Below are 19039 nucleotides of genomic sequence, written 5' to 3'. Positions count from 1 at the left end.
GGCTGTTTCAACATTGCATTGTAGAAATGTAAAGTCGTGTATGCAATGGGAAGAAAGCCCGTGATTAGATAAACGCTTCATCACAGAATGTTCTAAATCCAGTATGTGGTTTGGGGGGATGTCTTCATATCACTGTTGTACTCTTTCTAACGGGGTTTAGTAACTAGTTTGCCTGAAGGAAAATGGGATAATGCCATTTGGTTCACATATGAGATGCCCTCCACAGCCAAATGTTGGGATTTTTTTTTTTTTCTTTTCTTTGGATTGTTTGCAGATATTTAAATTTTATGAAATTTCCAAAGATTTTGGTTGATAAGCCCTTTTTCCTTCTAAATGATTTGAGATGTTCTTATGTTCTTACTGTGTGTTTTAAATATAGATAAAAAAAAAAGCCACAAGCATTTAGTCTTTTTTAGTGTTATATTTAATCATCTCACTGTTACTAAAAAAGGAGGGGGGATGAGCTTGGGCACCACTTCAGTCTCTTACCTAGTCTATTAACATTACGTCTTATTTTAAAGGACCACATTAAACATGAAACTCTTGACTTTGATTCATTTTTCAAAGGGAAGTTAAACTGCTGGGGTGACTAAAATAGTATCCAAAAGTTAAGAAGATACCAATAATGTTAGAAATGAAGAGGGAAAGGTCATGCAAAGGAGTTGAAGCAGGCAATCATTTTTAGTCTCATAATTGGATCCATTCGTATAAGACCCAGTGAAGCTTTTACTCTAGGCTTTAATTATAAACCACCTTTCTCTTGACTAACAGCCTAAAACATTCATTTGTAAGCCACTTTAAAGCATGCAAACAACGAAAAGAACTGGTATATTTCTCCTGGTCAAATCACTCCAGAATCTTACATGTAAATTGCACTTGGGATCCTTAATACTATGCCAGCTAGAAGGGCCTATAGTTACCAAGCCATGCTCCTCCTCCAAACGAGTTGCAAGGCCACATGCTCACTGGCCATCCTGTGTTTGAAAGAACATAGCCAGTTTGGAAATTACTTAGAGGGGCAAGAAGAGCCAGCCTTGGTATTCCTGAAGGATCCTTTACATTGAGGTTTGTTGAAAAAATGTGGACATGCGTGAAGCCTTCAGGAAAGGAAGACTCAGTGCCACAGCTGGGAGAAGACACTAGTTATAAACACCAGTGCCTTGCAGTGCTGCCTTCAAAAGATGTTAGGTGCCATGGATTCACGACAGTCAAATCAACCAGCCAGTCATTATCCAGGTATTTGTTTGAATGCCAGACCTTAAGATGACTGGATCTGTACTGTAACTGTACCTAGCAAGTATCATAGTTTAGTAGGAGTTTTGCCATGGAAGATGTGTCTCTGAAACAGGGTTTCTTAACATTTTTTACTTGGGGACACTTTGAAGATGAATAAACTCACTCCATACCAAAAAAAAAAAAGTGTGAAGGTCAAGTTCACATACAGCTTTAAGGAGCTGATGACTCTATAGAGTCATAGAGATGCAGACACTTGAGATGCTTGTTCATGGATCCCGAGTTAAGAAAACCCCCATACAGTAACTAAAGCTCCTGGGTTTGAAAAACTAGAGCAATTCCATTTACCTTAACTGGGATGGCTGAGCCTAAGCAGAACTGGACTGGTGTCTGGCTTCTGGGTAAAAGACCCTTTGTGTAACACAAAAAATAATACAACCCTCATTCACATCTGTTACGCTATATTTAGAAGTCAAATGGCTTTGGCATTCGTATGAACGTTCTTGTAAGAGGAAGCAGAACCTTGCCAAGTGCAAAGTGAAAATGCTCATGCAGAATCAGACCTGCTGGCTTGAGGTCTTGGATGGTAACCAGCCCACGGATGAGGAACGCTCTCGTTCTTGACCAAAAGTGACCCAATTTTGAAGAACAGGACAGCTTGATTTTTGCCAGGACTTCTTTTACTTTACATAATCTGGATCTGTGAGTGGGGTGAGGCCATTTTAAAGCGTGAGGCTGTGGAGCCAAGTGACAGGCTCGTCTTTAAAGCTAAAAGCAAGTCACCAGTGTCCTGACTGTCCAGGGCACCTCCCTCAAATGACAGGTCTGACTCCACGTTTTAGCAAGATCCTGCCCCCCCCCCCCGCCCCCTCCCAGCTGAATCCAGGTCCATCTTTTGCTTTGCTTTCATCTTTGCTACTGCCTCCTTGTAGATTTTTTTTAATAGCGTTTCTAAATTTCTCTGCAATTCTCATTTTCAACCTTATTCTACAAATTGTTCAGATATAACTAGATGTGAGAATGTTCAGGCCATATGACACTGCTAGCCAAACAAAAATGTGCATTCTGGCCCACTTTTTCTAAAATAAACTTTATATTCTGGAAGAGTTTTAAATTTACAGAACAGTTGCAAAGATAATACGCAGCATTCCTATATACCCCTCACCAAGTGTCCCCTAAAGGTAAAATGTTGCATGACCACGGTGACCTGAAAGTGAAATGAAAGTGTTAGTTGCTCAATCGTGCCGGACTCTGCGTCTCCACGGACTGTAGCCCGCCAGGCTGCTCTGTCCATGGAATTCTCCAGTCGAGAATACTGGGATGGGTGACCATTCCGTTCTCCAGGGGATCTTCCCAACTCAGGGATTGAACCCGAGTCTCCTGCATTGCAGGCAGATTCTTCACCATCTGAGCCACCAGGGACGCCCTGCATGATTTGTCAAAACTACGAAATTAACAGTGCTGTCATCTCTCAGTATCCCCCAGGGGTTGGTTCCAGGAGCCCCTGCAGACACCCTAGTCTGCAGGTGGTCAAGTTCATGGTAGACAATGGGAGTGCATTCAGGCCCCTGTATCCACGGGTTCGGCGTCCACAAATGCAGAAGCCTGACTGTACTCCCACTGAATTTCACCAGTTTTCACCAGTATCCTTTCTGTGCCCCGGAATCCAGGCCAAGATCCTCTTTGTGGAGTAGTCGAGCTCACCGGTGTATGCACAGCATCCTGTGGTCCAAGGGTCTTATCTGAGGGAATCACTGCCCAACTGAACTACAGTGAAAAAAATAATCAACTTGACATGTCATTTACAGTTCTTCCCATTTATTGTCTTCTTTCAAAAATCCCTCCCACTGTGATCACAGGCATTGAACTGGAAGAAGACAGAAAGGAATGGAAAGGGAATGTGGGGAGACACATGGCACCCACAGACCAAATAGTTCAGTGACTCATCCAGGGTTCACTCACCACTGAATTTATTGCCGAGTGCCAGTTAGGTGGAAAGCGCCCGACCTAATCGGGAGTGCAAGGGGAACCGTCCATACATTTAAGAAATCCAGTTAGAAGGCACCAGAGGCGTCTGCTTGACCAACAGCAGTTGCTATGAGGCAGGGGCAGAGCCAGAGGCTGGGGGCTGGTTCAGAGGGGCGCGGCGTGCCTTCCAGGGCAGACAGGACGTTTATGAAAACGCCCTTGGGGTGGGAAATGCATTCTGACCAGCAGAGTAGATAATGGATTAAAGCAATGGCAAGTCCTTCTGCTAGGAAGGAAGTAGACGGATAGGAGACGTTTCGGTAGCTTAAACCACGACAGTGCCCTTTCAAATTGTCATCCCGTTCCCGTCTTAGAATCTCGTGGCTGACAGTTTTTGGTCTTATTACAGGATTATTACAGGCTCCCCTGGGCAGAGGCCTCTGAGTGAGGAGGACAGGACGTAACCACAGCCTTCCACTGGATTACCCTGAGGACCTGAGTCTAGACCGACAGGCAGATCTTACAGAGAAGACAAGTGCATCTCGCAGTTCACACAACTCTAGCGTCCTGACTCCTTTGTTCCCGAGGGCCCTTGCAATATGTCATTCTGTCAACACAATGACACTCTTGCCTCCAAAAGCCCACAACTCAAGGGCGTGTGTAAAGAACTGAAACAGAACAAACATAAAGAATGGGAGAGGTGTGAATCTCAAGTGAAAGCCACCAGGCTGTCGGTGATTGGAAGGGTGCTGGAGGGTGGTACCCGAGGGAGGGGAGGATTCAATGCAGGAAGTCTGCATGGAGGAGGTGAAAAGTCTTAGAGGATGAAAAGAGTGCAATTTGGTATCTACGCCATTCTAGAAAGTGATGAGAGGTACGGGCCTCTGAGTCAGGAAGGTGTTCAGGGTGAATGCAGGGACTTCCCTGCTGGTCTAGTGGTTCTGGCTCCATGCTTCAAATGCAAAGGGTGTGGGTTCAATTCCCGGTCAGGGAACTAGGATCCCACATGCCACGTAGTGTGGCCAAAAAGAATAAAACATAATTTTAAAATGAAAAATAGAAACAGAGTGGATACCCAGAGGGTACTAAACAAAGGATGCCTGGATGAAAAGATCCTGTGGGCTGAGGCAATGCTGTCACTCCTGTGTCACTAATTTCTCCTAAGCCTTGTTCCAAAATAAAAGGCTTTTGAAGTCACAGTGACAATCATTAATAGCAATAAGGGGAGAAAAGCTTTCTTTCCTATTGCCACAAGTATCAGCTAACTGGTCAGGACCTTAAGTTCATAATACTGCTTAGAAGATATGTGCTATTGAACTAACCACACCGCCTCATCACTGAGCACCCACGTCTTGGAGTAAATGCTGCGATGCGTGTGGTGTGCGACCCTCAGTGTTGGCACATAGGAAACATCAGTGCATTGTATAGAGATTGTGTGGCTTGTAAATATTTACAAGTGCATGCTCCAATCATAGTCTGCACTGGCCGCTACTTGTAACTCCTCACCTCTCCCCCCAATTCTTCCTTCCATGGACATGAGTTTGAGCAAGCTCTGGGAGATGGTGAAGGACAGGGAAGCCTGGTGTGCTGCAGTCCGTGTGGCTAGCAACGAGTCAGACACGAGTGAGCAACTGAACAACCAGCAGGAAGAATCTTCTAGATATGCTGTGCACCTTTCCAGAATCAACTGTGGCTTCCCATTTTCTCTTGCAACTAATGGAACTATCTAAATAGTGTTACGTAATCTAAACAGTGTTAGAAAAATCTGAAAGCAGAGGAAATTTCCTATAAGCAATGTGTCCAAGCAGAGGTTCAACCTAACGATAGCTCTGGTTCCAAAATGACAACACTTCCACAAACATCCTTTAACTTAGCCTCATGGCAAACCTGAGAAATCAGTGTTATCACCCACATCTTGGAGCTCCTAGCAAGGCTCCGAGGGCTGTGGTCAGTTCGAATAAGCGAGAGCAAAGTCCTCAGAGGCAAATCCAGGTCCGTTTGATGTCAGGGCCCGAGGATTTTCCACAGCTGTCTGGAGTTGGGAGAGACGCACTGGCTGGATTACAGGATGTCTGAGGTCCTTTCTAGTTCAGAGTACGGGTCCGCTTGTGGGGCTGCAGGCCAGCCCTGCCCTCCCTAATGAGTTCTTCTGCCATGCCCAGCTGTAGACTTCCCCCCAACCACCCAACCCAGCACCCCAAGAACTTGCCCATCCCTGTGCCTTCGCTTTTCCCAGGGACCCTCTCCTTTAAGTCCAGCACATCATTTGCATTGTCTGGGTTCTGCTTAATGTCATTCCATCAACTTAAATGAAAAAAAACAAAACAGCTTAATGACATCTGGGGATCATAGATCAAAACCACTCATGTTGGGCTCTGGGAAGAAAGCAAACTTGTTACCACAAGAACCTTAAAGTCTCTTGCAGATACAAAGCGCACAGACAAACACAAACGAAGAGAAACAACTGGGAATGTTAGCCCTTCTTTCAGACCACGTGTGTGTGTGAGTCGCTCAGTCGTGTCTGACTCTTTGCAACCCCACGGACTGTAGCCCACCAGGCTCCTCTGTCCATGGGGATTCTCCAGGCAAGAATACTGGGGTGGGTTGCCATGCCCTCCTCCAGAGGATCTTCCCAACCCATGGATTGAACCCAGGACTTCCACAATGCAGGCAGAGTCTTAACCCGTCTGAGCCACCGGGGAAGCCCAGGAACAATGGAGTGGGGAGCCTATCCCTTCTCCAGGGGGTTTTCCTGACCCAGGAATCCAGGCCTCCTGCATTGCAGGCGGGTTCTCTACCAGTCGAGCTACCAGGGAAGCCCTCTTTTAGACCATAACACACATCAAAAAGCATATAGCCCAATGAATTAACTCATACAAAATAATAAAAGATAACAGCTCTCTTCTCTAAAATAAAGTTTGTGCTTTATTTTATTTAATCCACAGAGTTCTGTTAGCTGAGTGTTGTTATGATGGTCATATCACAGATGAAAAAAAATGAGCCTTAAAGGAGTTGTCAGGCAATCGACAAAGGGGTAGTATTGGAAGCCCACCCATCTGAGTTCAGATCCTGAAATCGGTCAAAATTTGTGATATGATGTAGTTGCTAGAATTAATAAACAACTTCTTTTCGCAATAATTCAATGAGTTTTCCTGAGAAACACAAGGCAAGTTACTAAGAGCACACTTCCAGTGAAAGACCAAGACGGGATTTAAATGCAGAAACATTTAACACCAAATTCTGCCTTGGGTGCCCTAGAACACAACATCTTCACAAAGCAAGGATGAAGGAAAAGCAAATGCAGGGGAGCAGCCATCACAGGCCAAAGCAGGGCGTCCTCTTTGCGGAAAGAAGACCATGAGGCGCGAGTGCTCGGAAGCTCGCGGTGCAAGAAAGCACTTAATAAAGATGCGCTCGTTGACCCTTCTGCCAGCACACAAGGCAGTTTCCCATGTTCCTCTTTCTGAATTGCTTCAGGGCAGACAGCTAATGGCCCAACCTGGAGGAAAAGCCTATCTCCTCACAACTTACCTAGGGAACTTTCCAAGAGAAATATTTAATTTGGTGCCCAAGTATCATCCAATTTTAATAGGTCACTGCAGCCCGTAAGGAGAACAAATGCTTACATTTCTCAAAACTCTGATGATCACCAGCTAAGTGCGTGCTAAGTGTACAACAGTGATCAAGATATAACCCTCCCCTAAGAAGGCAGCTGGAGAAAGCAACGGCACCCCACCCCAGTACTCTCGCCTGGAAAATCCCATGGACGGAGGAGCCTGGTGGGCTGCAGTCCATGGGGCCTCAAAGAGTCAGACACGACTGAGCGACTTCACTTTCATTTTTCACTCTCATGCATTGGAGAAGGAAATGGCAACCCACTCCCGTGTTCTTGCCTGGAGAATCCCAGGGACGGGGGAGCCTGGTGGGCTGCCGTCTATGGGATCGCACAGAGTCGGACACGACTGAAGCAACTTAGCTGCCGCAGCAAGAAGGCGGCAGTCTTGGAAGGAGAGATCCTGAGTGGGAGGGGAAAGACCCAGGACTGGGAAAGAGGGATGGAACGGGCTGGGAGGGTCACGATCTTGGGTAGAGGGGACCAGGGATGGTCAGAGCCCAGAAGAGGAGTTGCAGGAAGAGAAACCCCTTCCAGGGCCCGAGAGTGTTGTCCTGTCTAACACTCGGAAATGAACTGTCCGAGGAATCACACATGCTGAGGAAGCAGACTTTGTTGAGAAGGGGCGCCCAGGCAGACAGCAGGAGGGTGAGGGAAGCTAGAACTGCTTTGCCGTATGCTCACAGTCTCAGGGTGATCGGATCAATCACTCTGATTCAGGGCCTTCCTGGTGGGACATGCACTACTCAGCCAAGATGGATTCCAGCGAGAAGGATTCTAAGAAGTTGGTAGGACAGATGGACTGGTGTCTCCGCTCTCCTTTCGACCTTTGACCTTTCCCAAATTCTTCCAGTTGGTGGTAGCCTGTTAGTTCTGTGTTCCTTATCAGGGCCTCCTGTTGCAAGATAACTCATGCACGTGGTTACCATCTTGTGTGGCCGGAGCAGGTGGTTTTGGTCAGTGGTTCCCCTAACAGAGGAACTGGAGACCAAGGAAACAGCGGAATGTTGCTAGAAACGACTTCAAGATGCAGAAAGGGATAGAAATGAATCCTGGGGACCAAGAAAGAAATTTCCATACAGGAAAAGTGAGGAGGAAGACTGAAGTCGCAGCACAGTACCACCGGTCCCATCCTTGGAACACCAAGCATTTTGAAACAATTTGAAGCAGCAGGAGGAACAGGGTGTCCATGGCGGGAGCAGAGCAGGAGGTGGGCGGGGGTCTGGAGAGCAATCAGGAATCCGGACTGTCCTGTGGGTGATGGGGAGCACTGAGGAATTTAAATAGAGAAATGACCAGGTCAGGTTTGCTTTCTGGAAGCTCCACACCCCCGTGACTGGGATGCTCCCTGAGGAAGGCGGCTAATGGCAGAATATACGCACCTCTGAGGCTAGAGGTAAGAGGTGCTGCGGGTAGTTCGGCCTCTCTGCATCTCCAGCTCAGGATGAGACTCTAGCTATTCTTGCTCTTCCCCTGGAAGGCGCCCAACACGTGGACGGAAAGCACCACGGATGTGAGGGCGATCTAGCTTCAACGTCTGTCAACCAACTGATGGCCAGGCTGGGTCTGCAGGTGTCAGATTCAGGAGCAGTAGGCTTACGGAGAACGGCCTAATCAGGGTCCCCGCCCCGCCCCCTGAGTGTTCCAGAAAAACAGAATGTTAATGAGAAGTACGATGAATTGGTTCTGCACTTAATGGAATTGGTTCTCTGATCGATCTGATTGGATTCAGAGGATGTAATGACCCTCTTTCCAGCAAGAAGGGGCGCTTGTAGCCCAGAGTACACAGTGGCAAAGACGCAAATGATCACTTGTCAATTACCGTAGCCAAGTGCCAATAGAAGGCAAGGCTCTAAATGACCTGGTATTTGCCGGTGGAGGATACGTTAGTCAAAAATAAGGAGTCTACTGGATTTGGTTGGGTGTTTCTAACTGCGCTACAGAGCTTGGGGGAAATAAAATGGTGAGCTAAAAGCTTTACCTTCCCAGCTCAACATGTATAAAAGAGATCTGAAAGCTTTTGCTGCTGTCTTGAAATTTTACTTTCATGGCTGAAAAATTTCCTTTGGAAAACAAATAAAAGTATAATCTTGCAGGTGACCAAATTGCAAAACAAGCTGAAATTCCAACCTATAGTCAGGAGTTTCTTTTGTTAAACGTAGAGCATTGATTGGGAAGGGATAGGATCATGAAAATTGGGAGGAAGACATTCTGATGAAGCTAGGGACTTGAACTTCTAAATTCTGCTAAGCCTTCCAGGGCAGTAGAGGTGGTCCTTCCACCCCTGCCTGAGGAGGTCAGTCACCTCTAGCCTGAGGAACTTACATAGAGAGCCTCCCTTGAGGAAGTTGCCTTGAAGGCAGTGCTCAACCTCAGATTCTCGCTATACCACCTCTTCTGCATCTAGACTTACGAAAGTGCAAGTGTTCATCACTCATTCATGTCTGACTCTTTGTGACCCAATGGACTGTAGCCCGCCAGGCTCCTCTCTCCATGGAATTCTCCAGGCAAGAATACTGGAGTGGGGTGTCAGGCCCTCCTCCAGGGGATCTTCCTGACCCAGGGATCAAACCCAGGTCTCCTCCTTTGCAGGCAGATTCTTTACCAACTGAGCCACCAGGGAAGCCCCAAAATGAAGTCAAATAGCAGAACTTCTCAGTATCCTGCAGAGGAAGGTAGCTAAAAGCTTAGGAAGACTGGAATGATAGAGCGGATTTTCAAACCTGTTTACCCACTCTGCGAGGGTCCAGAGGATGTAACCTCCACCATGATACTGGAAGATAAATTACTGGGACAAGCCCTCCCACCCCCAGCAGCCCTATCAGAATGGGCATAACAGGAACCAGGTGTGCGTACTTAATTGGCACGGGTAAGATGGGCATGGCCACCACACAGACAACAGAGTCAAAGCATGATCAGAGCAGACAGCCTCAGACAGAGCTATGGTGTTTGCTAGTTGATCAGGGCATCCCCAGAAGAGAAATAGACGGGCCCTCTGCTAAAGTTACTTCATCTGTGTAAATGGGGGTGAATGAGTGCTAGTCACTCAGCCATGTCTGGCTCTCTGCAACCCCAAGGACTGTTGCCCGCCAGCTTCCTCTGTCCATGGGGATTCTCCAGGCAAGAATACTGGAGCGGGCTGCCATTTCCTTCTCCAGGGGAATCTTCCTGACCCAGGGATTGAACTCAGGTCTCTTGCAGTGCAGGCAGATTCTTTACCAGCTGTGCTATCAGGGAAGTGTAAGTGGGAGTCTGGGTTAAATCACCAAAAGTCACAGCCACTCAATTCCAAGGTCTGAGCCAGCTCCTAGACCCAGAGTCCTAGGGATGGAGGGCGGCCAGAGGCAGGACCTGCTGCCCTGACGGGTTCACACCCGCGGGTTTCCTCTAAGTCCTCTCCAGAGGGCCCTGTGGCCACCTAACAGGGCGCCCGTGCTCTCAGGAAGGAGAAATAGCCAGGCTTTGAGGGCTGACTGGACCCTGGCTCTAAACGCTGCTTATTCCTGAAGACCCACAACAACTCTGAAATTTTGGAAAATTTGTGCCTATTGCTATGAACTGCCTAGCTGTCTGATACATAAAGGTTCTTCTGAGGAATTCGGTGGTGTTTTTAATGAACGTGAACTTGAGGGTATGATATAATGAAATGTGTCATTCTGGAACCGTTTACCTCAGATGGTGACTCGAGCCCTTATGCCAGGACTCAAACCCAGCCAGAACCTAGTTTGGGACTTGAAGCCACAAGGCCAGGACGTGAACTCAGCCAAAAACCTAGTTTGGGGCCTCGAGCCCACTCTAATCTTTGAGTTCACACCACTCACCTGGTGTCTGGACTTACTGAGGCTGAGGTTCTTCGTGTCTCAGCACAGAAGGAATTTAGTGAGAGGCAAAGTGATAGGCTTTGGTAAAGAAGTAGATTAATTAATATAGAATGCTTATAAGAGATACAAGTGGACAGGCAAGCAGCCCTGCCCCAAGGCAGGAGTGGGCTACAATTGTATAGTGAAGAGGGGGTTGGAGAAAGCCCACCTTCTTCAAGTAGATGAAGATACAGACATAAGGCATGCATCAATAACTCCTCCTTCACTAGCTCCTTCTTCATGTCACGCAGGAAAGCTTCTGACCCTATGAGGTCAAACTAGGATTATCATATTAATAGAAGGATGGTGATATTTTTCTTCCATCGAATGGACTGGGGCACATCTTGTGGTTTTGTTTATAGTTTTATAGTTAAGCAAGACTGCTTCAGTGAATGATGTTCCAATGGCTTTCTTTAGCAATCATTAATTATAGTGGTCTCCTAGAGTCTCCTAGGTTTTCCTCCCTATCTAGAGTCCCCTACTGGGACTTCTACCTGTATAACTATCTTATTCTATCCGTATCAATTCTTGAAAGATCTGCATAGTTTAGAGAGCCAATATCTCAAATGATCAACACATAATGTCACATATTCATGCACAGGTAGATCTGTTCAAAGTTTAAGATAGAACAGTGGAGGTTAATGGAACAGAGTATGGAAGATCATTACATAGTTTCAGAATCTACAGGGCACCTCACCTCTAAGATGCTGCTACTTGTCAAGTTTTGGTATAGTATCAAAAAAAGAATGTAATTCGAAAAGGTTATTCAATACTCTTCCCTTTCTCAATTACGTATCTATGCAAGGCTAGACTTTCTTCAAATTTTCCACCAAAACAACATACAACAACAAATTGAATTCAGAGGCAGACATGAGAATCCAGCTGTGTTCTATTAAGTCAGATATTAAAGCGATTTGAAAAAATGTAAAATAATACCACTTGTCTTATTACTTTTTTTTGTTTGTTTTGGATAATGTTATTTTTTCATTTAAAAATTGGCTCAGTTTTAAGGATGAAATGGGTTTATTGTGTTTTCTAATAAGTAAAGATTTTTTTAAATGCCTCAGTTTTAATCTCTAATATGGTTAAGTCTTAAAAGTTATAAGACACAGGAATGAAAGCATTTTGGGGTCCTTGATAATCTGTGAGGATATAAAAGGATTCTGCAGAAAACATGAGGACTTTTGCTCTAGTTCTTGATCAGCTGCACAGAATGTGTGAAATAAACAAAGAGACCAAGGTTAGGATGGGGTAATACCTGAGTTTAGGGTGTTTCCAGTTCCAAGTATGTCCCTGGATTAGTTTGATTGGGCTGCTATGACACTGTGATTCATATTAAGAAATACATATTTGGTCCTCATCTAAGCTTCTGGCACGGAGTTCCTAAAACTATTGAAATTTCCTCAAGTGATGGCTGCAAGAAAGGAATCTTTTATTAACGAGGCAACTTTGGGAAGCACCTGGATCACCTAAGGATCGGGGCTGCTAGCCCGGAGAACTAACCATGGGATTGGAGGTTTAGGACATTTAGTCCCACCCCCAACCTACAGGGAGTATAAGAAGGACTGAAGGATGAATTAACAGACAATGGCCAGTGGCTTCCCAGGAGGCTCAGTGGTAAAGAACTCTCCTGCCAAGGCAGGAGACATATGAGACCCTAAGGCAGGTCATAAGCCGATCCCTGGGTCAGGAAGATCCCCCGGAGGAGGAAATGGCAATCTACTCTAACATTCTTGCCTGGGAATTTCCATGGACAGAGGAGCCTGGCAGGCTACCGTCCATGGGGTCGCAAAGAGTCGGACACAGCTGAGCACTCACACACACGGCCAATAACTTACTAAATCATGGCTCTGTGAAGGCTCCATAAAAACCTAAAAGGACAGGCTTTGGAGAGATTCCTGGTTGGTGAATACACAAAGATTTGGGGAGAATGGTGCTCAGAAAAGGCACAGAAGCCCCATGGCCCTTCCCCCATGTCCTACACTAGGCACCTCTTCCATCTGGCTGCTCCTGAGTTATAACTTATGGTAATAAACCAATAATCCAGTAAGCAAAATATTTCTCTGAATTCTGTGTGTTGCTCTAGCAAATGAAGTGAACCCAAGGAAGGGGTCACTGGAACTTTCAATCTCCAACCCTGTGGTCAAAAGCACAGATAACCTGGGCTGGCAAATGACCCCTGGAGTGGGGCGAGGGAGGAATCTAGTCTTGTAAGCCTGGGTCTCTGACCTGTGGGGTCTGATATCATCTCCAGGTCGAGTGGGTCAGAGTTGAGTTGAACTGTAGGTCACCCAGCTGGTGTCGGAAATTGCTTGGTGGTATATGGGGGAAACCCCATGCTTTTGGGATAGATGACTAGAACACTCAGCTACGCTGACAAAATACCAGACTGTCGGCGGAGGTGCGGCTAACTATTTAAGAGAGGCTTCCCTCTAAGACAGTGAATGGATATGTAGCTAGGGTGCGTGTTATAAACTCCTGAGAAGATATTTTTAAGAACCTATATCCATCCAACTTCCTCCCTCCTGATTGAATTTGCAAGGGATGGGGCTGTAGCAGGCTAGTGTTAAGGGCCCCCTGCCCTGTTGATTCTGATCTGCAGGGTTGAGAACTCCGGCTCTATTTTGTGAGTGGTCATCAGGCCTTCTCTGTGTCTCTCACCACCTGACCAGCTGGCAGGGAAGCAGGTTGGTGTCACCTAAACAGGAAGTCAGGTGGATGAGCATACCGGGTCTCTGGGGAGTTAATAAGCACATTCCCAATCTGACAAAGGTTGGAGGAGGGGGGTGGATGAAGGGTTCAGTTCAGTTCAGTTCAGTCACTCAGTCATGTCTGATTCTTTGTGACCCCATGGACTGCAGCACGCCAGGCCTCCCTATCCACCACCAACTCCCGGAGTTTACTCAAACTCATGTCCATCGAGCCAGTGATGCCATCCAGCCATCTCATCCTCTGTCGTCCCCTTCTCCTCCTGCCTTCAATCTTCCTCAGCAACAGGGTCTTTTCCAATGAGTCAGCTCTTCACATCAGGTGGCCAAAATATTGGAGTTTCAGCTTCAGCATCAGTCCTTCCAACAAATACTCGGGACTGATCTCCTTTAGGATGGACTGGTTGGATCACTTAATGTCCAAGGGATTCTCCAGAGTCTTCTCCAACACCACAGTTCAAAAGCATCAATTCTTTGGCGCTCAGCTTTCTTTAGAGTCCAACTCTCACATCCATACATGACCACTGGAAAAACCGTAGCTTTGACTAGATGGACTTTTGTCTGCAAAGTAGTCTCTGCTTTTTAATATGCTGTCTAGGTCGGTCATAACTTTTCTTCCAAGGAGCAAGCATCTTTTAATTTCACCTCCTGCCTAAATAGCCCCAAAGGACTCCTCCACAAAAAATTGTTCCCCTCAAAGGGAGGAGGGAGCTCTGTGGCAGCTACTGGATGGATAGAGAAGATAGGTCAAATGGGACTTGCCTACAAGTATGAGAGTCACAAAATAACAGTGCTTAGAAGAAAAGTGTATTTCTCCATCACGTTCACAGAGCCCCGAGTTGGGAAATCCAAGGCTGGTAGACAGTGCTACCACGTTGGGGACCCAACTCTTCTGCTCTCATGTTCTACCGTGTCTGCTGTCCACAGGTCATCATGTGGCTGCTAGAGCTCCACCCAGCAAGTCCACATCCCAGTCAGCAGGAAGGAGGAAGGGGGGAAGGATGAGAAGCAAAGGGCTTGCATCAGCTCCCTGAAGGCTCCTTGAAGCTGCCACATACACTTCTGTTTACATAGCGGTGCCCAGAACTTGGCTACATGGCCACGTGCTACAACCAGAGAGGCTGGGAAATTAGGCTTCATTTCTTAAGTAATGTGTCCCCCATATTTGGAGGGTTTAAGGAAATGGGGTAAAGTGATATTGAGGGATAACTAGTAGTGTTTGCCAAAAGGATCTTTTGTAAAACCATGCTTGGGGCTAAGAATTTACACTCTAGTACCTTTGGGGAAGAAATAGGAAGTTTTCCTGCCATTATCATTACAAAGCTTTCCCCCATCCCTCTTTTTTTATTTATTATTGTTTTTTTTTTCATATTGATAACTGTTTGCTGGTCCTGACTGTCATTTCCTCCAAAGAGCTACTAGGTGCTACTTTCGTGATTTGATTCCTCTAGTCCAAACCTGAAGCCAGCAGGATTCAGAATCATTTACCATTCTGTAATTTTGCACCATAATTTAAAATAGCTCAATGGAATAGAATTTTCACCATATTGGAAATATAGGCATTTTGAAATAGAACGAGTTCATCATTCTTTTAAATGTATATGTGCATGCATGCTCTTTGACCCATGGACTATAGCCCACCAGGCTCCTCTGCCCATGGGATTCTCCAGGCAAGAATACTGGAGTGGGTTGCCATTCCCTTCTCAAGGTATCTTCCTGGCCCAGGGATCAAACCTGCGCCTCTTGCATTGGCAGGCTGATTTTTCCATCACTGAGTCATCTGGGAAACTTAAATGTATCTAAAGGAATTTAAAGGCAGAAGCAAGTAATTACCCACCATTGTCCCTTTAGAAAATATTCAATGAGCCCTTAGTTAACAGAAGGTAATTTTACATCATGCTTTTCCCCCTTAAACTCATATTTTCCTTCAAACTTCTGCTACTTAACTTTTTCCAAATGTAACATATTTTTATACTTAAGTCTTTATTTATCACCCTGTCAAACACATCTGCATCAAAAATGTGTATCGAATTGAAGTTTATTTTAATTTCCTGTCACCAGTATGCTCTAATAGTTTAATAAAATTATTCTGGATGGAGCTATTATTAAAGTTATTATTTGTGCACAACTAAGCAAAAACAACATAAACACGGCACAAATACTGATAAATCATTATTAAACACAGAAAGCAAAAAATACGTCTTCTCTGGTGGCTCCGTGGTAGAGAATCTGCATGCTGATCGTTGCAGGAAACACAGGTTCGATCTCTGGTCCAGGAAGACCCCGATGCCTGGGAGCAGCTAGGTCCGTGTGCCATTACACTGAGCCGGAGCTCTAGCGCCTGGGAGCTGCAAGTCCGGAGCCCACGAGCCACAACTACTGAAGCCTGCTCACCCTAGAGCCTGTACTCTGCAACAAGAGGAGGCGCCACAACGAGAAGACCATGACCCGCAGCTAGAGAGCAGCCCCCGCCTGCTGCAACCAGAAAACCCCGGGCACCAGCTGAAGACCCAGCACAGCCAAAAATAAAGAAATTAATAAATAAAAAATTCAATGAGCCTGTTTAAAAAAAAAGTGAAAAATAAAATCCGTGGGAAAATCACCTCTAATTAAGTCAATGGAAATTTGTATTTTCCTCCCCATTTTCTAGTGTCCATAAATGAATGTATGTGTACTCAAGCTGATCAACCCCATGGACTGTGGCCCACCAGGCCCCTCTGCCCATGGGATTCTCCAGGCAAGAATACTGGAGTGGGTTGCCATTTCCTCCTCCAGGGGATCTTCCCGACCCAGGAATTGAACCTCCAGCTCTTGCACTGGTAGGCAGATTCTTTACCACTGAGTCGGCCTGGGAAGCCGACTGTTATTCATTTAACAGGTGAGCATCCAGCATGAATTCAATTCCTTCATTTTGTTTTACGGTCATAGGCACTGAGAAATCCTAGTCACATAAACACATGGGTGGGAAGGGAAGGAGCTCTGTTGAAGCAGTATCCCCGATTCTCTGACCTCATTCGAAGCTATGTGGGGATCTATCATCAAAAATTACATCTAGTGATCTCTCAGCTGACAATTCGATCAGGTCTCCTTCAGTGGTGATAAAAGCACAGAACTACAAACCATCTGATGTCTAAAAGGGTTTCTTATCCTGTCATTAGAGTCATTCATTTTTCTAGTTTCTGGGAAATATACCAAAAAGGCTTTACCAAGTCTTACAGAACAACTCTCAGTAATTATACTTGTTACCCTCCCACTTAGTACCTTGTCTATTCTCACAAGTTGAGAAAATGGAAATACTGTGAATTTCAATACACCTTAGCCAATATAATCTTGTTGACTTTAAAATTGCTCTTATTTTTAAAATGTTTTCAGTATATTTTCACCAAGACCCTGGAAGTCAAGAAAAAGAAAAAAGAAAAAAAAAATCTACCAGCAAGCTAGTAAACCCTGCCTTTATTGTAAAATCCCATTAGCCAAACCAAACCAATTAGCTTTCAGGAAAAAAATTCTGATTTTACTTCTCAATTCAAATAACAGTGTCCCCGTAACAGCTGTCACTCTCTTGAATTTTTAATTCTGAAAAGAAAGGTGAGGTGCAAAGTCTTGCTATGAGCCTTCAATATTCACTTTTGACGCTCACTTCACTTTGCCTCAAACCTCTCTCAGGACACGGCATTGTCCATCTTGCTCTTGGTTTCCTGCTCCTCGGGTTTTCGCACTCTGGGCTCTGCACCGAGGGAAGGCTGGCTTAGAGGCAGGGGTCAACTTCCTCTTGTGAACTGTCAGAAGTGGAGTTGGGAAGTGATTGCCAGCACGCGAGCCTATCCTCGGGCAGGACGGGTATGTAAGAAAGCTGAGCAGGCTCTAGAATCACGGTCTAAATGGTGGCATTTGCAAAGCAGAGATAGAGACACAGACCTGGAGAACAAACATGGAGACAGCAAGAGGGGACGTGGGGGGCGGGTTGAGATGGATTGGCAGATTAGCACTGACACATACACAGTGCTAGACACAAAACAGGTAGCTAGTGAGAACCTACCGCCTGCCACAGGGCACTCTGCTCAGCGCTTTGTGGGGACCTGGACGGGAAGGAAATCCAAAACAGAGGGGATGTGAACACACAGCTGATTCACTTTGCTGCCCAGCATTGTAAAGCAACCACGTGTGTGCTAGTTGCTCAGTCATGTCTGTAACCGGCCAGGCTCCTCAGTCCACGGAATCCTCCAACAAAATTACTCGAGTGGGTAACTGTTCCCTTCTCCAGGGATTTTCTTGACCCAGGGACCAAACGCGCATCTCCTGCACTGGCAGGCGATTCTTTACCCTCTGAGCCACCAGGGAAGCCCTAAAGCAACTATACTCCAACAAAAATTAATTTAAAAAAAAGAAAGAAAGTCGAGGATTTGCAAAATGTTCATACACCTTGGTAAACTAGTAGAGAGAACCCAACACATCTCGGTTCAAATATGGAAAGGTAGAAAAGTTTCCTTGCTTTTAATGAAGGAGAGGAGCTCAAAAATCGGGGAAGACTGCCTAGAAGAGGCAAGTGCTGAGGCAAACCCAGCAATGTAAGATTTCAATAAGCTCACAGATTGTAATCTGAAGTTTGAAAGCTACTGCTGTTAGAATTTGAGAACTACTGCTCTTGGTTACAAAACCTTGATATCTAGTGGCAACTCAGGTCTTCTGATCCTAAAAGAAGGATTCATACATCAGGTGGCCCTGATATCCGTATATCAGGGACCCCGGGGGTCCCTGCACATGATTTCTGGCCTGACCTGGAGGCAGAGGTCAGCACAATCCAACGTTAATGTTTCTCTGCCTCGGATTTAAGCAAGGCAGACACCAGCCTTGTCGCTGGGGTCCCACCACCACACAGTCGCTGGGTGCCGAGAGTGACAGCAACATTTATAATCCTCACACCTGGCCACCTGCTACTTATAGTGACGAGTGGGCTGATCACCTGGAATTCTTGTCTGTCTTCCTGAACCAATTCCAAAAACCTGGGATCTCTGAAAACTTGAATGCAAAATCCTAGCATATCCCAGAGTGGGGTATGAAAATGCCAAACGCTACTTGCTGTTCCTCCCCACCATTCCCCCTTCCTGCCCAACCAGCTGCTTTTTTCAATGTGTCCTAACTACACGCCTTGCAAATGGGGCCTCGGCTCCTCCCAGGAGATAGCCTTGAAGCCCCAGACCGAGGCATCACACGTTCCCCAATTAAAAGCTGTCCTCAAGAGCACCTTGCCAGAATCTCGAAGATAAGGAGCCCTTGCTTCCCTACAGCTCACACCCTCTCCTAAGGGAGGAGATAAGGAGATGTGTTACTTGAGCCATATTTTTGGAAATTGCTAGTTAGTTGCAAAATGTTTCCTGAGGTAGTAAAAAAAAAAAAGCACCAAGGACTGTAATTATTGGATTGTTTCACTTTTGAGGCCGGGGAGCAGATGTTCCACTTTCAAGACTTGGACTCCTCTTGCCGCAAGTTATCTCCTCTTCTTGCCGCCTGGGCTCCCGGTTCACTGGCTTCCCTGAAGAGGCCCGCTTAGGAGATCAGTTGAACCACTGCCGGGGATTCAGTTTGCAAGGCTCTTAAGAAAGCTGCCCCGTACTGTAATCTGTTGCTAATCAGATTTCAGTGTGATGTCGCCAGGA

Source organism: Muntiacus reevesi, chromosome 4 (assembly GCF_963930625.1).
Source record: "Muntiacus reevesi chromosome 4, mMunRee1.1, whole genome shotgun sequence".
Classification (NCBI taxonomy): domain Eukaryota; kingdom Metazoa; phylum Chordata; class Mammalia; order Artiodactyla; family Cervidae; genus Muntiacus; species Muntiacus reevesi.
This window is presented reverse-complemented; position numbering follows the sequence as displayed.